This window comes from Dendrobium catenatum, unplaced genomic scaffold (assembly GCF_001605985.2).
Source record: "Dendrobium catenatum unplaced genomic scaffold, ASM160598v2 fragScaff_scaffold_1220, whole genome shotgun sequence".
Taxonomy (NCBI): Eukaryota; Viridiplantae; Streptophyta; class Magnoliopsida; order Asparagales; family Orchidaceae; genus Dendrobium; species Dendrobium catenatum.
Window position 1 is genome coordinate 2,334,188 of NW_021319682.1, and position 26,856 is coordinate 2,361,043.

General features: G+C 34.1%; 1 long non-coding RNA gene across 1 annotated transcript; it reads right to left on the bottom strand.

The window, feature by feature from the left end:
* Nucleotides 1–10,802: 10,802 nt before the first annotated feature.
* Nucleotides 10,803–25,360, bottom strand: LOC110096554. The gene is made up of 2 exons (XR_002303098.2): nucleotides 25,067–25,360; nucleotides 10,803–11,607 (listed from the first exon to the last, which is right to left on the bottom strand). It is a non-coding gene; the product is annotated as an uncharacterized LOC110096554 (long non-coding RNA).
* Nucleotides 25,361–26,856: the final 1,496 nt, after the last annotated feature.

The window sequence follows — 26,856 nt, forward strand, 5'->3', positions numbered from 1 at the left end:
TATAAAAAAAATCATGTATTTAAAGATGCTTTCTATAAAATTTAATGATATTTGGAGGGAGTAACTGATATTGTCAAAGTATATAACACAACTCTTATGTATTTTAAATCTAGAATAAGTTTGATCTCAACTTTAATCGAATATTTTCTCTTCGAAGGTATAATTGACTGTAGGGGGCTTGCCTCTATAGGAACTCAAGACCCAAGTATAAAATAAATCATATCTTAGTTCACTAAGATAGGAGAAAAATCTTCTGTACGTGGACTAAAGCTAAGCATGTGTTAGTATTATATTTGAAATGATAGGTGCATGTGAATATTATCCTTCAAGATGGATTTCATATCCCATATGCCGAGTTCGAATACGAAAATAAATTATTTCTTTTCTCAAGTAATTAACACTAATTATTCAAATTTGACTAAAGAAACACTAAATCCAATATCAGTAGTCTTATCATTTAAATTTGTCCACACTAAACACCTTACTTAACATTGAGCCTAACTAGTCTTAGCCCATCCTAAGAACACCTTGACTCTTGCTTAGCTCATATTTAAAATCCTTGATCATGGTAAACCCTTATTTGACCAAAATATCTAAATAACCGACTTTGGGTTCACTTGAACCAAACATATGTAAACCACATATAAATCTCTCTAAACCTTGTAAAACACTTTTTAAGACCCTAAGCTAGTTGTCTAAATTAGCCAATACCATTTGGGCTAGCTTAAGTAACTTAAACCTCACTTCATCCCCTAGAATTCTAGCTTTCATCCAAACCAATCCTAGCCCTAATTCAACTTATAACTTCAAGTATCTCTAAGCTTCAATGAGGTCGTCACAGTGAAATCACCTAGGTTTACCTAGCGCCCTCAATCAAAGCCTACTCTAATAAACTTATTCTTTGTTGTTAGGAAAGGCTTTTAAAATAATCAATTTGATCTAAAATCCTCAAAAACTAGGTTTGCTTAAATCTCTCTTATCATGAATTTATGGTTTCACACATTATGAAACTACCTTTTATCCCTTAACAATCTAATTGTTTGATGATGGTTTCTTATTATCATGGCCTTCTTGATCTCCAAAATCAACAAGATCATTGTTAATCACTATGGATCAAATTGATTTTGATCTTTCCTTGCCTTGGTAAGAGATGATGTGATTGCCCTCCATTCTTTCTGGATGGAATGGATGATGATGATATTTGGTAATAATAAAACTTATGATTATCTCGTATTATTAAAGGGACCAGTCATTGACAAGTAATTCATTATCAAATGGCTCATAATAACCCCATGTGTATCCTGAGACCCTCTATTTAAAATACCATCTAACTTAGTGCTTTTAAGACACCATATGCTTGATCTTATTTATAGTACAATCTTTTTCAACTAAAAATGCATTGGAGCGTTGAGATCAATCCATAGCATAATGAGGAAGAGTTGTTTTTGAAGTTCTTACTTTTGGGAGATGAGCTTCAATAATAACAAAATTGGAGACAAGGGCTCCAAAACTAGACTAATTTGATGCCTTGGGATCTAATAGAAGAATTACATCTCTAAACCTTTTTCAACTCTAAATTGTTGGGCCCTTTCTTTTTCCTAAAAATTAGAAAAATCCTCAAGGTGAGCACAATGAGAGCTCAATAGATTTCTTTCACATTCCTGTCATAGATATCAATGCCCATTTCATTGTACAAATAAATCATTCAAATAGTAAGTTAAAAATTAAGATATGAATTAGGTTATAACTTTAGTAACTTATTTGAAACTTAACATATTCTCATTTTAGAAATATAGATGTAGAAATTACTTCCTTACCTTGCACATGATAATTATCTATATACCTTTCACAGAATTATTTCATAGAACTATCAGAGTATGCTTCTTATCAAAACCATGACTTATACTTTTGCATATAAATCACTTCACAGTGATATCAAGCATATCATAATGTATTTGATGCTAGAATATTTCTTTCACTTATATTTATTTAAATTATCCAAAGCATGTAATGATGAATAAATTACGTGCATGCTCCGATGCCTACAAATAACCCCACTTTCACTTATAATTTCCTTTAAACCTCCTACACTCATATAAGGCATGTGGGGTCAATATAAAATAAAAGCCTTTCGCATCTGTATAAGGCGGATGGGGTCAAAATTGAACGACCATCTCCCACATCTACACTAGACATATAGGGTCAAAATATAACAAATATGACCCTTGCATCATTTCAAAAGTGTACTTATAAGATTTCAAAAATAAAACCCCTCTAATTTCATACCATGAATTATGCAACATGAATTCAACAACAAGTAATTATGACTTTAATCATAAATGTGATAATGTATGGACTATTAGAACTACCATAGTAGGGTAACATCATTTGTATAAAATCTCACACTCTCAATATTTTATTTTCCAATTATAATTTTAGAAGAACATCCAGAATAGTATTTTAAGACTTTTATATAATTACCAGGAATATAAAAAAATCTCATTTATTCAGTATGTAAAAAATGATCACATAAAAAACCAGCCAAAAAAAACTTAACTTCTTATAATTAAAGCATATAGAATAAAACATACTACAATATACAAAGAGTTACACAATGAAAATATCATAAAACCTAAGAAAATATATATATTTCCCTATATTAATTATAAACTTTTTAGAATTAAAAGCAAAGATAGGTGTTTAAAATTCTACCCAGTGCATAATATAACCCTCAACTAGCATGACAAATGAATTAAGCTTCATAACCCTCGAATTTCTCTCTCTCTCTCTCTCCTCTTCTGTGACAACTGAAAGGGGGTTATGATTTTAGATTATTTGATATATATATATATATATATATATATATATATATATATCACCACGATTGTCACTTCCATAGTGCTGCAATGCTCCACCAAATATTCCACACGCTCCCAGATTCCTCTAGCCCTTACGGGCGAGTAAAAATTTTTATATGCAATTTGAAGAGATGCGTTCTTAAATGATTTACATCTTGGTAATTGGTTTAAGAAAAATATGAATAATTTGATTTATATATGAATTAAAAAAAAATAAATTAACTCGGACATCTAGTTATATATAAACAAATATTATTATTTGATCATATGTATACTATTATAAAAATAATTATATAATTATATTTTTAATTCTATCATATATTGTAATTATTGCTTAGAGGCAAAGCATTTGCCAATGGGACCTTAATTTTAGAGCCCTCTGAAAATAGAAGACAATGTTTTAATTTTTTTTAATTAAAAAATACAGTGTGTTTAAACAAAAATAGTGCATACTCTAATATTTTTATTTAAAAAAATATTTAGAAAAAAAATCATCCCCTTCATGAATAGGGCCAGTTTCTTTTCCAGCTTAAAGAAAAATAAAAATAAAAAATTCGGAATTACCCCTTTTCTTCCTTTTCCTGCCCCACTTCCCTCAACCCAACTCCCATCCCGATTCTTTAAAACCTCGCCCCTCTTTCTCGAAACAACTCAAAATCAAGACTGCAATCATCTCAAAAGGAGCGGAAGTGAACTTCTTCGAGCCATGAGTCGCCATGTGGGAAAAGCTCTCTCCTCCCAACGCCTTCCACCGTTCTCTCGCCGGCGATGGCGATTCTGAGCTGGCTTCTCCGCGGAGTCCCTTCGGCAGCCCTATTTACTACGGGAAAGAACGTACCGGCGTTGACACCTCCAAAGCCGGTGAGATTCTCTTCGACGACCTGTCCGATGACGAATCTAACCACTTTCTCGACTTTTGCTTCCTATGCAAGAAGCAACTCGGCGGAAACCGCGACATCTACATGTACAGGTTCGTGCTGTAAATACTTTCGATTACCCCCGTTAATCTAGAGCGTGAGGGTTGGGATCTGAAACGATTTGTGGCTTAAATGGTTGCAGGGGTGATACACCGTTCTGCAGCGTAGAGTGCCGCAGGAGCATGAGATGGATGAGGCTAGAGAGAGAAACTGGAAGCTTGCGATGATCGAGCAGCAGCAGAAGCATCAGAAATCCTCCAGCCAAACCAAATCGCAGAGAATCAAGGTCCGACTTGGGACGTCGTCCAGCCTGAGATCTACGGTGGCGCTATAACAGAACTTCATCGCAATAGAATGAAATGAAGATAATATAAACATAAGTGAGAAATGAGAGAAAAATTCGGAGAGAAATCAATGTGATCTGAGAGAATTGGTTTCTGTTGGACTTAGGTTTCTGCCCTCTCTTAAGCATAGATCGGATCTCGCCGCCTCCGCGGTCACTTGGATCTTAAACTTTTTTTGTTTTAAATATTTATGATATGTACAGGAACGATTTTTCCTGCAAATTTTGCAAATAATAGGTTTTTTTCTGCAATCTTCCGGGTTCAAGTTGTGAAAAAAAAAAAAAAAAGAGTTCTCTAGTCTTCTTTTTAGTTTTGTAGTTTACTTGGTGAAGACTGAAGAGTGAGGTTTTTCGACGACCAAGACTTGCGAGTAGGGGAGCGGTTTAAGTTGTAATATTTGAATTGTTGGGGTGATGATCGTTAAAACAGACGGTCTCGGGTCTTGTACTATCACAAAAAAAAAAGTGAAATTAAAAAAACAAGTTTGAAGAAAAATATTTAACTTTGATGATATTTACATTAAATTATAAATATGCGTAAATGAATTTGTAGCCATGAAAGAAAATGGTTATATTTTTAAGATTATAAATTTGAGGCATATATTTTTTGTTTTATTATTAATTATTAAAAAATCAATCTTAATTTAAATTCGAATTAGAATGAGGTTTATAATTATTATTTTTAATTAGCATAATATTGATTAAAATTTATATTATATTAGTTTTAAAATAGATTTCATAATTATAAAATTTACTTCATTAAATCTGTTCAAATCATATCTTTTATTTATGTTTATAAATATTTGATGTCAAATAACAATAAATAAAATTTTTTAAAATTCAAATAATTTCAAAAATAAAACGACTTATTTTAAAAATAATTATATGAAATATGATAATTTATAATATTATATAAAAATAGAAAATATGAAAATAGTATATGACTAATATTGATTTTAATAAATTTTGATTGAAAATAGAAGTACTCGCGAATATTTTCCAATTATTATCGAGGTGATGTAGCCATTGAAGTACTTGTACGTTGGGGCTTCTGGACAGCGAACAAGATGCTATGCAAAATTATATAAAAATAGAAAATATGAAAATAGTATATGACTAATATTGATTTTAATAAATTTTGATTGAAAATAGAAGTACTCGCGAATATTTTCCAATTATTATCGAGGTGATGTAGCCATTGAAGTACTTGTACGTTGGGGCTTCTGGACAGCGAACAAGATGCTATGCAAAATAATGATTAATGAAGCATTAAGACTATTAAAAGTAAGCAATTTGAATTGTTTTCGTGGCGGCACCCAAAATAATTTGAATTAGTAATTTTATGATATAGTTACTAATCTGATTAAAAAAGAATTGATTTTTTGTTTAATTGAGGAAATTTCATAATTATTTGAGTATAAGAAGAAATATTTTGCTGAGTGTAATATATGATAAGTTAATTTAAATTTATATTTCATTTATATTATTGTTTGGTTTGCTTAAATAAAGAATGCAGTATAAAATGAATGCAGTAAAAAAAGAATACATTATAAAAAAAAAATACTTTAGAATTGTTTAGATAATTGTAACGTAAATATAGGTGAATATTTTTTTTTTAATTTAGTTTGAAGTAAAATAAATATAGTATTGTTGTGTCCTGAAATATTTGCGGCGCTAGAGAAGTATAAAGTTTAACGTCTTTGCTTTTGTATAAAGATCCAGCACAAAATCAGAAAAAAAAAGAGGGTGCGTCATTTATAGGGACAACAAGATTTTGACATGAAAAACCTCTGAAAAGGAGGAAACCATGGGGCCTAGCCAAGTTTGAATGAATCCACTAGTATCTACAGTTGATTACAAATGAGGCCCATCCTTGGGGGGGAAGGCCTTGACTTGATGTACATCATATGAAGTACATTACATGGTGGGAATACAAAAAATCATTGTTAACGTGTTCGTTTGGTTTAGCAGGACCATAGTCAACTGACGGAGGTCAGAAGGATTGTAGTCGGTGGGCGACGTAAGTCAGAAGAATCGTAGTTGGCGGGTGACGAAGGTCATAAAGATTGTTATATGGTGACAAAGATCAGAAGGACTGTAGTCTGTGGGCAACGTAAGTCGGAAGGACCGTAGTCGACGGGCGACGAAGGCCGGTAGGACTGTTGTCTGACGACTGAGGTCAGAAGGAAGGCGCTATGTAGAAATCTAGTGACGAGCGGAGGCCCAACGTAGGGTAGAAGTCCGACGTCAATAGGCGGTCGGGGAGAACTCCGACGTTAGATGGTATTCGGACAAAACTCTAGAGTCACTTGGAGATCGGGGAACTCCAGTGTTACTTGGAGGTCGGGTGGAATTCCGGCGTCACTTGAAGTTCGGGCGGAATTCCGGCATCACTTGAAAGTCGGGCGTAACTCCAGCATCACTTGGAGTTCGGGTGGAACTTCAGTGTCACTTGAAGGATGGACAGAACTCTAGCGTCACTTGGAGTTTGGGTGAAACTCTGGCATCACTTCGAGGTCGGGCAAAATTCCGGCGTTACTTGGAGGTCGGGCGAAATTCCGCATCACTTAGAGTTTGGGCAGAATTCTGGCATCACTTGAAAGTTGGGCGGAACTCCGGCGATGGTCGAGGAGTTTCTTCCCTCCTATTCTTCTCTTCTCCTCTTATTCCTTCCTTCTTGCTTCCTATTCTTCTCTTAGATGGTATTCGGGCAAAACTCTAGAGTCACTTGGAGATCGGGCGGAACTCCTGCGTTACTTGGAGGTCGGGCGGAATTTCGACGTCACTTGAAGTTCGGGCTGAATTCTGGCATCACTTGAAAATCGGGCGTAACTCCAGCATCACTTGGAGTTCGGGTGGAACTTCAGTGTCACTTGAAGGTTGGACAGAACTCTGGCGTCACTTGGAGTTTGGGAGAAACTCTGGCATCACTTCGAGGTCGGGCAAAATTCCGGCGTTACTTGGAGGTCGGGCGAAATTCCGCGTCACTTGGAGTTTGGGCAGAATTCCGGCATCACTTGAAAGTCGGGCGGAACTCCGGCGATGGTCGAGAAGTTTCATCCCTCCTATTCTTCTCTTCTCCTCTTCTTCCTTCCTTCTTGCTTCCTACTCTCCCCCCTTCTTATTCCTTCCTTCTTGCTTCCCTCCTATTCTTCTCTTCTCCTCTTCTTCCTTTCCTAAACCCTAAAATTACTAAAATGTCACTCTAAAAATTATAATAAATCAAATTTCACATGAAGGGGGCCTAAAATTAGAGAAACCTAGAAATATAATGATTTACATAGCCTTGTCAACACAATCATTTAGTGAAAAAAATCAAAGTAAAATTCTAAGAATAAGTGCATTTGAAAATTACTTAAAATGTAGAAATGAAAATACTTTATGAATCATCGATATTTTTTACAAGACTCTCTTCGAAATCATCTCTATCTTTTTATTTTAATATCTTTTTTCAACAAATTTTTAATTAAAAAAATGAATATTAATGAGAATAGCCCAACAATATCAAAAGTGGTTTGATCCTAGTCCAAAGGAGCTCAAACCAATCACTTAAAGAGTAGTTAGAAACTTCATGAAACTATTTGGAGGAATAAATGATATTCAAATATTACATATTTATATTCAAAATGAGTATCTTGATGAGAGATATTCAATGAGCCTATGATAACTTAATCATTATGTTATTAAGCATTTGAATGCTAAAAAAAATTTATAATTGAGGAAAGCAATGTGGCCTTTCCAATGAATTGTTTGACATTTTAGGCTAGAATTACTAAAAAACCACTCCAAGGAATTATAAATAGACTTCTTGTATTCACATAAAATGGATTTAAAATTAAAAAAGAGTCCAAATTAAGATCAAAAGAGTTATAGAGTCATGCACAAGCGTCAATTTTTAACCACCATAGTCGAACTGTCATCATCCGATCATTATTGTCTAACTATCACCACGTGATCATCATAGTTCGATTTTCATTACCTATTTGATAAAGTTCTAAAAAGATCAGCTTGAACCCTGACCCAGCTAAAATCTTTTGGATGGTAGGGCAAAAATACCAAAGTTTTGCAAATTAAGGCTTCATTTGTAACAGCTTTCTTACTGTTTCCTAAAACGACTATCAAGTATAATTTTTTTTATTTAAGAAATTTTTGTATTAAAAAGTTGTTTTGAAAAGCAACCACAAGCTTTCCCAAACAAAGCTCAAATATAATAATTTAGTGAAATCTTCTTTTGAATTTATGTAAAACCTTTAAATAAAAAATTTATTTTGAAAAAAAAATATATTATCAAACCACGTCATAATTGTCTTTACATACGAACTCATACATCATATTACTTACCACCTTGACTATCTTCTATTTATTAAACATTTTATACGTTGAAAAGACAAATGTTTTTATCAATAAAAATTACAAACAAATAAAAAACATTAGTAAGGAAAGGACCTATTTGTAAAACTTGAAAATTCAAAATATTAAATTACTGAATTGAAAAACTAATTGCATGATTTCGATATACCGATTAAGAATATATAGTGATGTTTTCGAATTAAATATTTTACTTTAAAAAACTTCTGTAAAATTTTTAAATAAGTAGGACTTTTCTGCAATTTGCAAGGTCAAGAAGAGAACGCAAGAAGTCATCTTTACGATTCTCCCTTCTGCTATATCGGGTTGCTTTCAAGGCGACGGAAGACTGAGCAGCTTGGACAGACTCGTAGGCGTGTGGGTTCATCATGCAATATTTCAAATGTTGAGGGTGGTAAATAAAAATACCGACGGAGTAGCCGAGAAGTGTTTGGAGCTGCTCCTAATTAATTTGCAAGGGAATGGGATATGTGCAATTAATTATCAGATTTTGTTTTGAATTTTGGCTCATAGTGTGTTGTCGAGACTTCATAATGCTAAGTTTGTTAGGATTAATATTAGATTAATGGAAGATTAGAGGCATGAAAATGATATTTATTGAATTATTGAATCATTAAAATGACACAAAATAAATCTTATTCATATAATATTTGGGAAAATGCAAAGCAAGATTGTACTGTTTCAACTAAATATTTTTTTTGTATTGTTGATAGAATTAGAATATAAAATATTATTAGCAAATATTGCATGTGGGAAATTAGAATGGGTCGTGTTTGACGATCGGACTAATCAGTTTTTTTTTTAAGCCCAAAAGGCCTCCAAGTTAATCAAGAAAAGGATACAAGACAAAACAGACAAAGGCTTCGCTAATGGTAATACAGGAGGAAAGAGAATCCTAATGAGCCGAAAAACCAAACCACATAACGAAGTGAAAATCAAAATACAAAAGAAGCATATGTAAAGATCCGAACTCAGGAGGCTACACACACCCACCCTCAAGCCAAGCAAGGGCCCTCCATTGGGAACTTTTATTTGGTTCGGTCACCTGACGTAGCTCTACGTTCGGACGCCAGTAAAATAGTGCCACGTGTTCTCACTATTTACCGCGTGACTCGACAACCCCAACCCGGAACGGAGACGGGATTGTTATGTTCACGTGTTGCTAGGTATTGCTCGGTAAGCTGGGAGGAAAACCTCCTCCGGTATGTACCATTGGTCGATTTTGCTCTGCAATAACGAGAAATATCATTCTGTGAAGAACAATACCGAGAAATACCGAGCAATACCGAGAAAATCTCGGTATTGCTGGGAGTAAAATCTCGGTATTGCTCGGTATTGGTCTTCACATAGCAATATTTTTCATTATTGCCAAGTAATACCAAGCAATACTTAGCAATATCGAGCAATACCGAGCAATACCGAGCAATACGCGAACATAGCAATCCCGGGTCAAGTCGTCAGGCCGCGCGGTATTGAGTAAGACCACGTGGCCGGCGACATGTTATTGGCGTCCGAATGTAGAGCTACGTCAGGTCGCCTGAACTAATAATTATTTCTCCATTGGATTCAGCAAACCACAAGCAACAAGCCACAACTCCCAAACCTCAAAAGGACCACCAAGGTTGCCAACAAGCTAGGCCCAAGAGGTAGCATTCCAAAACCTCGTCATCATTGCCCGGAATAAGCCACCAACCAACATAAAACCATCGGCAAAGCATATCGCAAGCAATAAAAGAGGACACCATTGACAAAGAAGAAGAGACAACAACTATTTTGAATCTAGATGGAAATTCATTTCTTCTTTGATTTATATTTGTTTCTTCTTACTTTTTTTAAGATGAAGACGATCAGACTGATTAGTCTAAATGATTAAATTTAGGTTACATCGATTTGTCTTGAATTAATTATGATGCTTTATTCATGGGCGGATCCACCCATAGCTTAGGTTGGGCAAATACCCAACCTCAAAAAAAACAAAAAAATTTAATATTTAGAGGGGAGATTTTGAAATATTTTGAATATTTTGGGCATTTTGGCCCCCCCCCCCCTTAAAAATATTATCAATCCTAGGCATCTTTGCTCATCCCCCATAATTTTTGTCAAAAATTTTTTTTGTCCTACTTTTATCAATCATAAGCATTTTTGTCCATCTCTCACAAAAAAAAAATTTTTTGTCCACCCTAAAAAAAGAAGCTGGATCCGCCCCTGCCTTTATTTGAAGCTCTCAATGGTGATTTCTATGGTCAAAATACGGATATTTTGACATAGATGTACTTAATGAGGAATATTGCATGCAATAAGCTACAATTCCTGAGCTCGTCTAATGATCACTCTAATTTCTAAGCATCAATACTAGAGTTTCATCCCTTTAATCTAAAACTCTACATTGGTAGAAATGTAGGTGAGCCTTAAAAAGAGAAAAGAAGTTACAAGCTCTTAGGCTTCATTTTGAGAGAGAGGTTATTACGTGTAGAGTCCGGATTGAAATTGTGTCAGGTTTTTGTGAGTGTGCACAGCAAACACGCATAAAAATGCAATGGTGAACAGTAACTATGCTTTTGTTGTGCACGCTCACGAAAACCGAATGGCTCTCCAGGCCGGACTCCGTACGTAATAATCTCTCACATTTAGGACGGCTTTCTTATTGATTCTTAAAACAACTTTTTAGTACAATCCATAAGAAAACTGACACAAATGAAGCCTTAGTTGTCCTGTTCAAAAAAAAATTTCCTGAACTATAAAAACACACAGCAATCCAACTTCCAGAGCGGGATACGGCATTAAGATGGATTACAAGCCTCGCAGTTATATAAAGAACTGATTACTTTGTCATGGATCAATTATCATGCTGAACTCACTATTCTCAGCAGGAAACTACTTCACAGAGCAATTTATCGATTGATTGAAAGCTTGTAATTATCTCATAGAACACCACCAAAGCTCCGAACAGTCCTGAATGTTAGATGGCCAGTTTCAGCACAATCAGAAGCTGCATATCCATACGGCATAAAGAACCGAAAGTGATAGAAAAGATGTGTTCAAACACCCGAATGTTCTTCTTTTGCAAAGCAGATGTCTTATAATATAGTTGAAGTACTCATCCAGTAGCAAATTGAATATCCTTCAAATACCAATATAACACCTACTTCAGCTTAAAAGCAGTGAAGACTTCGGTAGTTGGAGAAAAGAATGATAACTTGAGCTTATGGTGATTCAATAATTCATTGTATGACAATCTAATAAGTAATATGATTAAATCATACTAAGCAGTAGTGCAAACCCATGTATCTTACCTAGGAGAAATTATTCTGTGAGGACGCCGAACTCCATCCAGAGAGCAATCAAAATGCACCACGTCATCCCCTGCTCGGTACTCGGCTCGGTACTGCTCGGTACCCGGCTCAGTACTGCTCGGTACCGCTCGATACTCGGCTCTATACTGCTGATGTGGCGCATTCTAATTGGTCTCCGGACAGTAAACTACATTCAGCACATCCGCACAGAATAATTTCTCCTGACCCAGGAGTTTAACAACGTACAACAAGTTGCTGGGATAGAACTAATGATGATGATCATAAAAACACCTGATATATTTTTGTTATTTTATTCCCCTTGTATTTGCATATGCACTAGCAACTCCTTCCCAAATACCTGACTTGCATAAAATAGAGTAACATATCATATGCCATGCTCAAAATGAACGAATAGAAATTGAGGATTTAAAAGACCAACTTCACATAATTGGAATAAGGCTAATAATGATGGATGATGATGGTGACAAAATTGCTCCATCCAAAAACTACACAAATACCCAATCATGGATGCAAGAGATTGTTTGTGATGGTTTTTAAAATAACATAAGTAAAAATAAAAACACTTAGAAAGTACTAATTAAATATATTTAATCCAAATTTTCTAAGTCAAGAATAAAAAATAGAAATAAAAATTGAACCTTGTTGCTTTAGGAAGTAGCTTGTAGAAATTAACCATGTTATAGTGAGTTTAATAGATGATGGTTTAAATTTTCACTACATATTTCTTGTTTAATATCCACTATTTGAATAAAAAACACTTAGAAAGTACTAATTAAATATATTTAATTCAAATTTTCTAAGTCAAGAATAAAAAATAGAAACAAAAAGTGAACCTTGTTGCTTTAGGAAGTAGCTTGTAGAAATTAACCATGTCTCCGGATGGTAAATTGCGTTCGGCATCCACACAGAATAATTTCTTCTGACCCAGGAGTTTAAGAGCGTACAACAAGTTGTTGGGATAGAACTAATGATGATGATCATAAAAACACCTGAGATATTTTTGTTATTTTATTCCCCTTGTATTTGCATCTGCGCTAGCAACTCCTTCCCAAAGACTTGACTCGCATAAAATAGAGTAACATGTCATATGCCATCTCAAAATGAACGAATAGAAATTGAGGATTTAAAAGACCAACTTCACATAATTGGAATAAGGCTAATAATGATGGATGATGATGATGTTGATGATGATGATGATGATGGTGACAAATTTGCTCCATCCAAAAACTCTTCAAATACCCAACCATGGATGTTGCTAGCTTATAAGAGAACAGGAAGACGACAGTGAGTGAAAATGATGGATAAAACTCCTTTCGTTTTCCAGATAGTGAAGGCCCCTCACTGGTGAGCTAAGAAGGGAATATAAAATAGCCAGTCAAGTTTGAATGAGGTTTTACATGCAATTGTTTTTAGCCCATCAGTTAATTCTTAATTATGAAATCCAGATATTCAAACTGTTCCAAGGCCGCCTTTATTTTTCAAGTAGTCATAGTTAGGCGGTCAACGGTTGATCAGCAATGACAGCGAGGTTGGCTAGTATGGTGCAAGAGGCTTAGTGGTTGAGAATTGATGTTTAAAAAAAAATTAAAATATCTAAAAGTTGTTTGTGATGGTTTTTAAAATAACATAAGTAAAGAATAAAAAGACTTAGAAAGTACTAATTAAATATATTTAATCCAAATTTTCAATCCAAATTTTCTAAGTCAAGAATATAAAAATAGAAACAAAAAGTGAACCTTGTTGCTTTAGGAAGTAGCTTGTAGAAATTAACCATGTTATAGTGACTTTAATAGATGATGGTTTAAATTTTCACTACATATTTCACTTTTAATATCCACTATTTGAATAAGCTCAATCCTTGAGGGTTAGAGAAAAGAGTCAAAAGACTAATATCATCTAGACATTACGACTTCAACATTTGTAAGGTTTTAATAGCTATATTTGTTATGATAGTGATAAAATTTTGAGCAAAATCAAATTAAGATGAAAGACCACAATCACGAGACACAAATTTATATGGTTCAATGATTCACTTACGTCTACGGTCAGACAAAGATCAAAGATTTCACAAGGCTTTAAAAGAACATTATATCAAAGATTTCTTTTCATGCATAAAACAATAAATATAGAGATATATATCACTTTTTCTATATCAATGACTGAGAGGGGATTAAGTCATATGTTGTGAAAATGAGGGCTAAATATCAAAATGAAGTTCCTATAACAGCTATTAATCTCGATTGCAGGAGCTTCTTCCTCTCTTCTCTCCTTTTCTGCAAGAGCTTCTTCTTTTTATGGTTGTAGCTTAACCTCCACTTCCCTCTATGTTTCTTCCTCTTCTTCCTATTTGCTTGTGGTTGTGGGATTTCCTTAGCACATTAAAATCTTCTCCTTCTATAGAGCTTAGAGGTGATAAGTAGTTGGCTTAAACTTATTTAGGTATCATAATTTAGTTGCTAAGTAGAGAATGATATATTTTAAATTTAGAAGAGATAAGTAGAGAGAGGTAGGTAGAACCGTAGAAAACTTTTATGAGTAAGATAAAAGAAATTTTATGTTTATACCTTATCAATACCATCTCCTTCCAAATATTATATCAGATTTTCTCCAATTTTATAAAAGATATCTTCATTCTTGAATTTATTACATTCTGATATTACTTGTTTATTTTATATTTAAATTTTTTTTTTCCTTGAGACATGCCTTTCTCATTAGAAATTTTGTGTTTTAATCTTCAATCTTAATCACATATCTTTTAAGGGTCTGTTTAGAATAGCTGCAACTTATCATAAAAACTGTTGTGAAAAAAATATATTTTTTGAAAGCAAATGTTCTAAGTTTTTTTTATAATTCGGACTATAACTTTAAGTAACTACACAATCTAGATTTTGTTATAAAAATTTATTTTTCACCACAAATTTCTCAAATGCAACAAAAAAAAAACAAATCAAATAGGATCGTGGTGGTTGTTTGAAGAGCAAACTGTGAGAAAATTACCACCAATGAACCCTTAGTTTGATTATGGGATTTGGACTCTTTATTCTTTGTAATTGACAGTGGAATCTAAATTGACAAAACCAATATTTTAAAAAGCAAAAGTATAGGTCGGGGCATTTTACTTTCAAAAAGATAAGGCATAAGCCTTGAGCCACAATGCATGATGAAAACATGATAAAAAAAATACTAATATATGAAAAATAAAATAAAATAAATTTCATAATCGATAATCATATGATTTATGAGAAAAGGATTAAAATGATCTCTCAACTCTTTGTGAGAGATCAAAATGATTTCTAACTCTTTTGAGGGATCAATTTGATTCCTCAACTCTTTTAAAAAATATTTTTTGATCCTAACATTAAATTTTGGGGTTAATGCTATTAAATAGATGGATATTTTGATTATTTTTAATTAAATTCTTTATTAAATATAATTTTCGAGTAATAGTAATCAAGCCTTGCTCTTCAATTGGCAAATTAGATGTGGTGCAGGTTAATTTGAGTAAAAACAATTTCAAGTAGAAACTCCGCAGCATTCAAATCATTATTCTTATCTTCTACATTCACAACCTATTTTACTCATTTAAATATAAAACAAAGAATAAAGAATAACAGATGAAACTTTTAACTAAAAAAAAAAACATAAAAAAAAAGAAACCAAGTTAAAAAATAAGCAAGGAACTTGCCTGAAATTTTAGTTGTATTGCTCTTCTTTCTTTGAGAATCTAAATTACAAATCTACTAATTTGTATGAAACCAACAGAATTTACCTAATCCAAAATAGTAATGAGCACGCTCCTCAACAGATCAATATCAAACAAATTTTCCTCTTCCTCTATCCAAGATGGTTTATGCATAAACATTGGATCTTTTTTCCCAACAACCCATTCTTCAACAGGAGAAATTATTTCGTGCGGAGTCCGGACGGTACTTTTCCATACGGACTCCGCACGAAACAATTTCTCCTTCAACAGAGCCTTTCTAATGTTGAACCCATCAATTCATAAATATAAATCATGGTTGGCCTCTCCTCAAAATCAACTTGTCTTAGAACGCTCAGTGGATAAAAAAAATATATTCCTAATGCAATCAGCAAGATGTTTCTAAAATGTGGATCAACCATAATAGTGTCTCAATATTTTAAACCTTACGGCTTCTTAGCACTTTAACTTGAATAACTGTTTTAATACTCCATATACTAGATCAAATAAAGTTTTAGCAATACGATTGCTTGATTTAATACTCCATTCCTACTGACTAGGGAGTGGTGTTCTCGCCCAACTTCCACTCCTCCAAGCTAAAATATAAAAGGCATCCCAATGCTTCTCATCTTCTTTTTGTCAACAAAGGGACATGATTAAAACAATTGACAGACCCAAAAAAGTTGAAAGCAAAGCTAAATCTAAATCAACTTCACAATACTACCAATTGGAATCACAAATCGGCTCATTTCTATCAAAATCAAAGGAAAAAAAAAGAGGCGAAGAGAGAACTAACCCTGCAAAACATGATGATTGAGCATCTTGAAAACCATGGAAATCCTTCTTCCCTTTCCATCTGCTGCAAACTCCCACGAACCCTTCCTCCCCAATCTTCATGAACCTCTGGAATCTTCAGGCTCATTCCTTAGCTCCTAGAGCTCACAGGGTCTCAAATTTTGTCCCCATATGATGCAACATGGGAAGGCTCCGAGGAGATGTCCTTGAGCTCGAAGACAAGCTATCCCTGAAAGGTTCCTTCTTTGAAGAGGGGGAGAAAATACTTGTCTTGACGCTCACATACAAACAACTAATTTGGAGTAAAGTTTTTGCTACTCAAAGATCCAATATCAATTAATATTAAAAAAAAAAACTTAAAAAGTTAAAAAATTTAATTTATATTTATCAATTGTCTGTCAATTTTTCCTTACCTTATACAAATTGATATGGTTCTTAATTTTTTATTATTTAAATATATAACACATAATTATTCTATATTTACACATCTAACGTATAACATTTATGTTAGCGTTTAAATCATATTAAAATATAAATATGAAAAAGAGTGTTTTACTTTAATAATTTTATCGATGTGATTTAGAGTTTAGAGTGGTAAAAAAATAAATATAAAAATTTAAGTGTTGGTTATATATACATAATAATTTTTATGATATGTGTGTACATCACTCTTAATTTTTTAAGATAAAATGCTATTAATAATTTTAATCCCTAAAGCTTCCCTTTTTTTCCAAGATAATCCAACCAACTGATTTTTTTATCAATTATGTATATTTTATTTGTGATAACAAGAGTTTGAAAATAGTATATTATATTAAATGATTTAAGACTTCGCTGCCAATTGCTACTGTAATATCACCATTAAACAGTTGTTAACCTTATGAGCATGCGGTGCATGTGGGCTTATTTTTATGATAACAAACATTATTGGATTTACTAATATTTAAATTGCTTGAATACGTGATAGGCAGGATGCAATGATAAAGATGGTAAAATTGATTAAATTAGAGACAACAATCCATTAAATATCACTGATCATACATACAATCTTCATCTTATATATGATATATGGATCATACATACATGCGATTAAAAGTGGTATATTATGAGACCTCCGGGATCAAAGTACTATTCCTCTTCCTCCTTCCAAGATGGTTACTGCAGAAACATTGGATCTTTTTTCCCAACAATCCATTTGTTCAACAGGAGAAATTACTTTACCATCCGGATGTGAGTGTACACAGTGTTTATACACAGTGTTTATAAACACTGTGTACACTCACATCCGGATGATTATTTACTGTCAGGGCTCCGCACGAAATAATTTGTAAACACTGTGTACACTCACATCCGGACGGTTCTTTACTGTTCGGACTCCGCACAAAATAATTTCTCCTTCAACAGAGCCTCTCTAATGTTAAACCCATCAATTCATAAATATAAATCATGGTTGGCCTCTCCTCTAAATCAACTTGTCTTAGAACGCTCAGTAGATAAAAAAAATATTCCTAATGCAATCAGCAAGATGTTTCTAAAATGTGGATCAACCATAATAGTGGCTCAATATTTTAAACCTTACGGCTTCTTAGCACTTTAACTAGAACAACAGTTTGAATATCAAATTTGGATACTCAAGGATGAGGTTTCAGACATTAACAGGATGAGCATAAAAAGGCTTTGGAGCAATATGGAAATTTAAAACATTGGTAGATAATAAGGGCCATTGACAGATAAAAGAGAAGTCTGGTTGCGTAGAAAATTTGATTAATTGCACTACATGCTCTTGTATTTCCTTGTTCTCCATTTGGATTATCCATTTCTTGGTCTTGGTGGCATAGTTAATTTGCCCAAACTTATGTTTCTGCTCTGCATGGTATCCGTTGATGGAACTGGATTAGTATTTAGTATTTACAACTTCATTTGTACTACTTTTATCTCACGCAACGCATAATCATACTGCAGTTTTACGTTTGCATCTTCCAATGCTTTCTTGCTTTATTTCCAAAACATTAGAAGGGGAATTAGGACAAGGTGCATCCTTTCTTCCAGTACCAGCAAAATGATGTTTTACTCTTGATATGCCACCAAAAAATTGTCTTGACCAAGCACGAATCTCGAGACAAAATTGAATTACCCAACGACACCAAACTCAGCACAATCCAAGCTCAAATGGGTCCAAATCAAAGACTCGAAGCACTTTTGGAAGGTTCAAGCTACAATTTGGATTATCAAACAGCTTCCAAACGTGGCATGCTTATAGTCGAATCGAGCTGCTCGACAAGACGAATCCAACGAGCCTAAGATCATCAAATTCTGATATCATTAAGACACTCAAATGTCTGATAAATGCTCTATGATCATAGAAATCAATACGGGCCATCCGATGGAGCACTCCAAACCTACCCTGGATCTTCTCTATATTTATAGGGTGTGCCACTCATGAAAACCTATAAATAGACCCTCACTCTCTACATGAAGGGGACTTTCTTTAGAAATTGGAGAGAGCTCTTAAGCCACTAGAGCTCCACCACCACCGTCTGGCCGTCGACCACCGCCAGACTTCCGCTCGACCTTCGTCGGACCACCTCCAGGCCGCCGATCCGCTGCTGGACCTTCTCCCGGCCGACGACCACCGCCGGACTTAAGCCCGACCTTCGTCGGACCACCGTCCGGCCGCCGATCCGCCGTCAGACCTTCTCCCGGCCGCCGACCACCGCCGGACTTCAACCCGATTTTCGTCGGACCACCGCCCGGCCGCTGACCACCGCCAAACGTCAGCCCGACCTTCGTCTGATCACCACCGATCGCCTCTTCAGCCCGACCTTTGTCGGACCACCGCCCGGCCGCTGATCGCCGCCGAACTTCAGCCCTACCTTCGTCATATCACCACCGATCGCCTCCGGACTTCCACCTAACAGCCGAGTGACGTCGTACGCTCACCTGAATTTTCTCGAATCTTTCCTAGTCGACCGAACTTCTGCCCGGAGACCGACGGATTTCTGCCCGATAGTTGCCAAATCTTGACCTAACTCTCCAAACTAATGTAATTTGACCGCTTTTAAGTCAAGGGACGGGTCACTATTTGTAATTCACTCAAATTTAGTGGAATCTTTTCACCTGGGCGAGGCCCTGTGGTTTTTCCCTCTTTGGGCTTTCCACGTAAAAACGATTGGGTGTTTTGCTTTCTCTCTTTCTACTTGTGTGCTTGATATCTGTGCATTACTAAGACAAGAAATTTACTCACTCCATCGCCGCAAATATCTTAGCCCACAACAACTCTATTAATAAATCCACGACAGATTTAAAGGCAAAACGTACATTTCAATTATTTTTCTCAAGTTTGCTTGTTGTATATTGCAATGCAAAATCCTTTTTACTAATCTTAAGAGTGTATTCGGGGCAGCTTTCTCGCTACTTTATTTTTCAAGCAATAATCATAATTTTATTTGGGTATCACTTTCTTTCTTACTGGTTTTTATGTTGCGAAAAGCTACTTTTGCAATCAACGTAATTAAGTTATTTTTCTCCTGCAACTTCATAACCAACTTTATAAGCTGCAGCATCCATCCCAAACAGACTTTAATTGTAAAGCTTGATTCCACCGTTTAAGATTTTAGTCATATATGATATAAAATAAAAGTACAATACATAAAACATCTAATTATGATAATATGATTAAAAAAGAAAAACTAAAAACAGAATAATCCAAATCTAGATTTCAAAGATGGGTGAGAAGATCCAGATGAAGAATAAAGAGAAAACAATCTTTAAGTACATTTTTCTTCTTTAATACTTCTAGGATTGTCTTCCCATGACATTTTGGATTTCTCCATCTTGAGTCTATAGTCCCAAGTAGGTCGTTAAGTACATTTTTCTTCTTTAATACTTCTAAAGATTCTCTTCCCATGACATTTTGGATTTCTCCATCTTGAGTCTATAGTCCCCAGTAGGCCACAGAAAAACTATAGAAAGACGTCCTGCTGGGTCGCAGCTTTCTTGAAAGATTTGAGGCTTCTATTGTAGTGAGATTAGGTGTAAAAGAGTGTAGGGAAGAACATTTTATTATATGCATTCTGTTCGTACAACTCTGTAGGTTATTTACCAAACCACATAACTTTTAGTTTCCTCTTGTGGTATTATTTTGTGCATCCATTGTATTCATTTTTTATAGGCGTTTTAGCCTAAAAAAAACAGAAGCTTTTTCCTTTTTATAGAAACAATGGTAATGAAGTATGAGATAAAGAAATTTGATTGCTCAAAAAGAACTTCAGGATTTAGAGAATCAAGATGCAAGCCATCTTAATCTAAAGGAGACTTGTGAAAGCGCTTATGGGATGTTCAAAATTCAAGTATGTCAAAGTATATTAGTGAAGAACATAAGGATGAGATAATCGAACCTATATGTTTGACAGATGAGGTTTTGACAATGGTCTTTGAGGAACTACTACAAAGGGATTGCAAATCCAATTGGAGTCTTTGTACATGAGCAAAAACCTTTATAAATTTATAAGAAACAAAGATAGTAGTTGATATGAATGCAAGTTTGTACACCTAATAAATTACAATTTAATGAGTTTAATTCCATTATAAGGATTTGAGAATTATAGATGTGATAGATGATGATGACGACCAAGATTTGCATATGACAAACATAAAAATGATATACTTGTATGTAGGTCAATAAAACTCTCTTCGATATTAGCCATTCGAACCAACAGGATCATAGAGTTGAACTCTAAGATTAAAGGCATCTTGATAAAATTGACTATAAATATCTAAACATATATAAATAATAAATAACTGATGAGTTATTGTCACATCCCGGGTCAGAAAGGTGGTACACCCTGACAACATGGGACGCGATTAAGGGATAAGAAAACCTGTTTTTTATTCACAAAGAGAACATGCATATACAAGAGATACAACAATATATATATATATATATATATATATATATATATACACACACTAAGAGAAGCTATAAATGAACTGAAGCTGAGTGTTACACATCCCGCATCTTCACCTAGCTTCACAGCTTTACAGTAAGAAGATTTAATGAACTTTCAAAAATCACAATATTAATTGGTGCAAAAAAATTTAAAAAAAAATTGCATAAGAAGATCGTAATAAAATTTGTAGCAGACTGAAAAAAATAAAATATATAAATTTAGAAGATGAAATTTAAAGATGGAAGGCGCTATAATTATTTTTTAAGAAAAAATTGTATTTTTAGGTTTTGCAAATGCCCGAACCTGACCCGCATAGCAAACGAGTTAACCCGAACACAAAATTTTTCATGTGGGGGTCTGGGTCGGGTTTTGGGTCAGGTCAGATTTTGACACCCCTAATTACTTGTTGAGCTTGAATTCTTAAACTCACTCATTATAAATATTCCACTGGAGACAACTTATAAATAGTAGGATCTTATTTAGAATTTTAATTTTTTGTAATAGTTTATTTATATTTCATTTATTATTGTTCATATTTCATTAATGCACTCTCATTATGATTATAGTAATGTAATGAAATTTTACTTTATTTTATATTTCTTATTCTGATATTTTATGTTTATATGACTTGTGTATGAACTTTTTTTACAAGCACAAAATAAATTTTAATATTCCTTCGTTACATCTTGTATTGCTCTTTTGGACATGGGATGTGACAGAAGCACTCATATTTTATATATTGTCATGAGGAAGTACTATAACAATTATTTTTTAAGTGATTTGATAAAAGCTTCAGAGTGATGGTGAAATAGATGGGGGTATCATTAGTAGAATTGAAGTTGGATGATTGAAGTGGAGGAATGCATCAGGATTATTGTGTGATAGAAAAGTCCCCCTCAAACTTAAGGAAAAAATCTACAAGATGGTGGTGCGACCTGTAGTGCTTTATGGTGTAGAATGTTGGCTATTAAAAGAGAAGCATATTAAGTTAAGTGTTGCAGGGATGAGGATGCTCAAGTGTATGAGTGGCTTTACTCTTAGATAAAGGATACGAAACGAGCATATACGTGAAAATGTTGGAGTAGCTCCAGCATAAGATAAGATTAGAGAGAGCCGCCTTAGATGGTTTGGTCACATAAAACAACAACCTTCTGATAAACCGGTTAAGAGAATAGGTGTGTGTTAGATTTGACTTATGATAAGAAAGGTAGAGGTAAACCTAAAATGACATGGTTAGAAAATATTAAAAATGACCTTTCATTGTTAGATTTAAATGAGAATTTCACTCTTAATAGGATACAATGGAGAAAAAAGGATTTATGTAGCCAACCACACGTAGTGGTATAAAAGTTTGATGTTGTTGTTATTGTTGCTGCTAATGATGATGATTTAATAAAAGCTTATTTCACATCAACATATAATAATATTAGTATGAGCTAAAAAATAAAAACTACCAATTAATCACAAAAACACACATATAGGTATCGAACTAAAACATTCAGCTAATGTAGCATCATAATTAAGCATCACTAAACCAAAATTAATCTAAATTGACTAATATTATTTTTTTGACGTATACATTAAATCTGTGATTATAAACTTAATCATATAATCTATCGCCAAAATCTACTTAATCAAAACTTAGATCTACATTTATAACCCGAGTGTGAACGGGTTGACCCGAACCCTACCCGTTTAGATAAATGGGTTTGAATTGCCAACCCGGACCCGACCTGGTTATGTTACCGGGTTGACCCGACCCAACCAGCGAAACCTAATCTATTCGACATTCGAGGCTTCGCTACAGGCGAGGCCAGTGGCCAAGTGCGGTAGATGAAGCGTCAAGGCCAGCGCGACACGTGGGTTTGGACTTCGGACCAGATGCGGCACAGCGATGCCATGGAAGCCATTTTCCAGGTCAAATCAGGTCGAACCACGGGTTTTCAAGTCAACCCGAACCCGACCCATTTTTTAAACGGGTCGAAAATCCAAACCCGGACCGACTCGTTTCACAAACGGGTTGACCCAAACCTGGATTTTTTTGGTTCGGGTCCGGGTTGGGTTTCGGGTCGTGTCAATTTTTTACACCCCTACTTAAATGTCAAGGCTCATTTGGCGTGACAGATGAAATTTTCATTAGAAACTCTAAAGTTAGCGTACTCATATAGGTTCACTTATACGATAAGTGACCTCCTAAGAAGTTATATTAAGAGGATAAAACTATAAGAACATTAGGCCAAATCAGATAATATTTTGATAGTTAAGAGTTTGGGCTGCTATATGACTGAGGATTATACTTCAAGAGGACCCAATGGAGCTACTGAAGAGGGAGGTGGAATTGATTAACTGTGAGGAGTAATCGAGTGGAAGGGAGCTTACAACTCAAGGCTTGTAACTAGGTTAGAGCAGAGCACACAAGAGGAAGATAAGGAGAATCACGATCTGCAACTTGAGTAATGTAGAAATGTGAGGATCAAGTAGTAGGGGAAAATAAAAGAGGGAAAATAAAGCATGTGAACATCCCTAATCCTAATTCTTATATCGTATGTGAGGGAAATTTGAAGAAAGGCGACAACAAAGACAACTAGTTTGGTCATGGGCCGGTTCTAGATATTTTTTGTAGATTAGCTCATTACAATGACATTAATTTTTTTTTTTTCATCAATTGATCATTTTTAACATTTTAAATATGTCCTCAACCTATAATTCATGAAAAAACACCTAAAAAACTACCAAAAGTAAAACATTGTTTCTTCTCTATATTTTGTTAGTTAGTCTTGCCAAATCACATCTCATGTTTTTATCAAGAAAAAATGCCTTGTCAATTTAAGTTTTGACTCCAATATAAGAATAATCACCTCCAACACCCTCAATACAATTCAAATAGATTTTTTTTTTTTTTAAAAAAAATTTCAGATCCGACCTCTTTTGTGTTTCAACCACAAAAAGCATCATTCACAACGCTTTCATATGCATGCATTAACTTTGCAAGAAAGAAGTTGCATGGTTTGCATCTATGATAATGATTCAGAGCTCTTACTACAACTACAATATGCACAGCAAACTCACACCATTCCATAAATTCCTTTCCATCGGAAAACCATTTGCAGACGATACCATATCCAAACCCTAAGGGGCGGTTTGGTAGCACCCCGGATTTGATCTAAGTAGGATTTCGTATATCCTATAAATCCGGATTTTGGAAATCCTGAGGGACTTAAATCCTAAAAATTGTTTGGTAACATTCATGATAAATCCTCTTAAATCTCATGTGAATGTTTGGCTATAGAGCAAGATTTATCGAGCTCTAGAGCCATGGATTTCGTAAATCCCACAAATACAGGATTTCAGAAATCCGGAACTTAGAGTGAACCGGCTAAATTTTCCATCTACAGGGGATTTAGTTGCTACCAACAGCCCTTAAACATGCATGCACAATGTGCTGATGGTCATCATTACCAGATTTAAGCGAGGAAAACTTTCAGGTGGTGTTGAATGGCTTGTATCCAAGACATACATGGTGCCATCAGACAGATCAAATAAAGTTTTAGCAAAGACGATTGCTTGATTTACAACTCCCTTCCTACTGACTCGGGAGTGGTGTTTTCGCCCAACTTCCATTCCCGGAAGCTAAAATATAAAAAGCATCCCAATGCTTTTCATCCCCTTGTTTTTGTAAACAAAGGGCAATTAACGACCCAAAAAAGTTGAAAGCAAAGCTAAATCCAAATCAACTTCACAATACTACCAATTGGAATCACAAATCGGCTCATTTCTATCAAAATAAAAGGAAAAAAAAAAAGAGGCGAAGAGAGAACTAACCCTGCAAAACACGATGATTGAGCATCTTGAAAACCATGGAAATCCTTCTTCCCCTGCCATCTGCAATAAACTCCCACAAATCCTTCCTCCCCAATCTTCATGAACCTCTAGAATCTTCAGGCTCATTCCTTAGCTCCTAGAGCTCACAAGGTCTCAAATTTTGTCCCAATATGATGCAACATGGGCAGGCTCCGAGGCGATGTCCTTGAGCTCGAAGACAAGCTATCCCTGAAAGGTTCCTTCTTTGAAGAGGGAGAGGGAGAAAATACTTGTCTTGACGCTCACATACAAACAACAAATTAAGTAAAGTTTTTGCTACTCAAAGATCCAATATCATTTAATATTAAAAAAAAAACTTGAAAAGTTAAAAAATTATGTAAAATATGACAATTTTTCCTTACCTTAAACAAATTGATATGGTGCTTAATTTTTTAGTATTTAAATATATAACAAATAATTATTATATATTTACACATCTAACGTATAACATTTATGTTAGTGTTTAAATCATATTAAAATATAAATATGAAAAAGTGTGTTTTATTTTAAATAGGTTAATGTTAATAATTTTATGGATGTGATATAGAGAGTAGAGAGGTAAAAAAATATATATAAAAATTTAAGTGTTGGTTATATGTACATAATAATTTTTATGATATGTGTGTACATCACTCTTAATTTTTTATGATAAAATACTATTAATAATTTTAATCCCTAAAGCTTCCCTTTTTTTCAAGATAATGCAACCAACTGATTTTTTTATCAATTAAGTATGTTGTATTTGTGATAACAAGAGTTTGAAAATAGTATATTATGTTAACTGATTTAAGACTTCGCTGCCAATTGCTACTGTAATATCACCATTAAACAGTTGTTAACCTTATGAGCATGTGGGCTTATTTTTATGATAACAAACATTATTGGATTTACTAATATTTAAATTGCTTGAATACGTGATAGGCAGGATGCAATGATAAAGATGGTAAAATTGATTAAATTAGAGACAACAATCCATTAAATATCACTGATCATACATACAATCTTCATCTTATATATGATATATGGATCATACATACATGCGATTAAAAGTGGTATATTATGAGACCTCCGGGATCAAAGTACTACTCAAATCGGCCTAACGCAACTATAAGTTAGGTAGCCTGTTGAATATCTGCATTTGAACTATCTTGCATGTATTTGAGAATAACATATATGCATGAACACGATATGCATGTGTTCTGAAGTATGTTCCAAATATCTAAATACTTGTTTGTGAAATCTGAATTTTTTTTCTAGAGTGTCTGGTGCTATGTTTTCTAACGCCCCATCATTGTAGTCTCAGGAATTTGAGAGATGAACTAGCGCCCCGGTTGTAATAACCCAAAGATATGAAAAATATTTTAAATGAAAAATATGACTTTTTGAATTGTTGATTGAACTTGAGTGTTTCTATAATAACTCAAATATGTGAAATAAATTTATTTAAAAAATATGAAAATTTTGAAGTTGAGTGCTTTAGCACTGATCTTTTAGTTATAAGATTTTAGTTACTTCCTAGGTTATTTACTCATTATGTAGTTTAAAAGATTTCAGGTAAGTAGCCTTTTTGTAGAAGAGAAAGCGTAGAGACAGAGAAGAGATAAGAAAGAGAAAGTATATTATGTTATCCTTCGTATACACAATTGTCTAGTATATATAAGACAGAACTCAGCTAAGGATACGGCTAAAGAGCCAGAGCAAAGAATTACATATTTACAGAAATACCTAAAGACTAATATGATATATATATA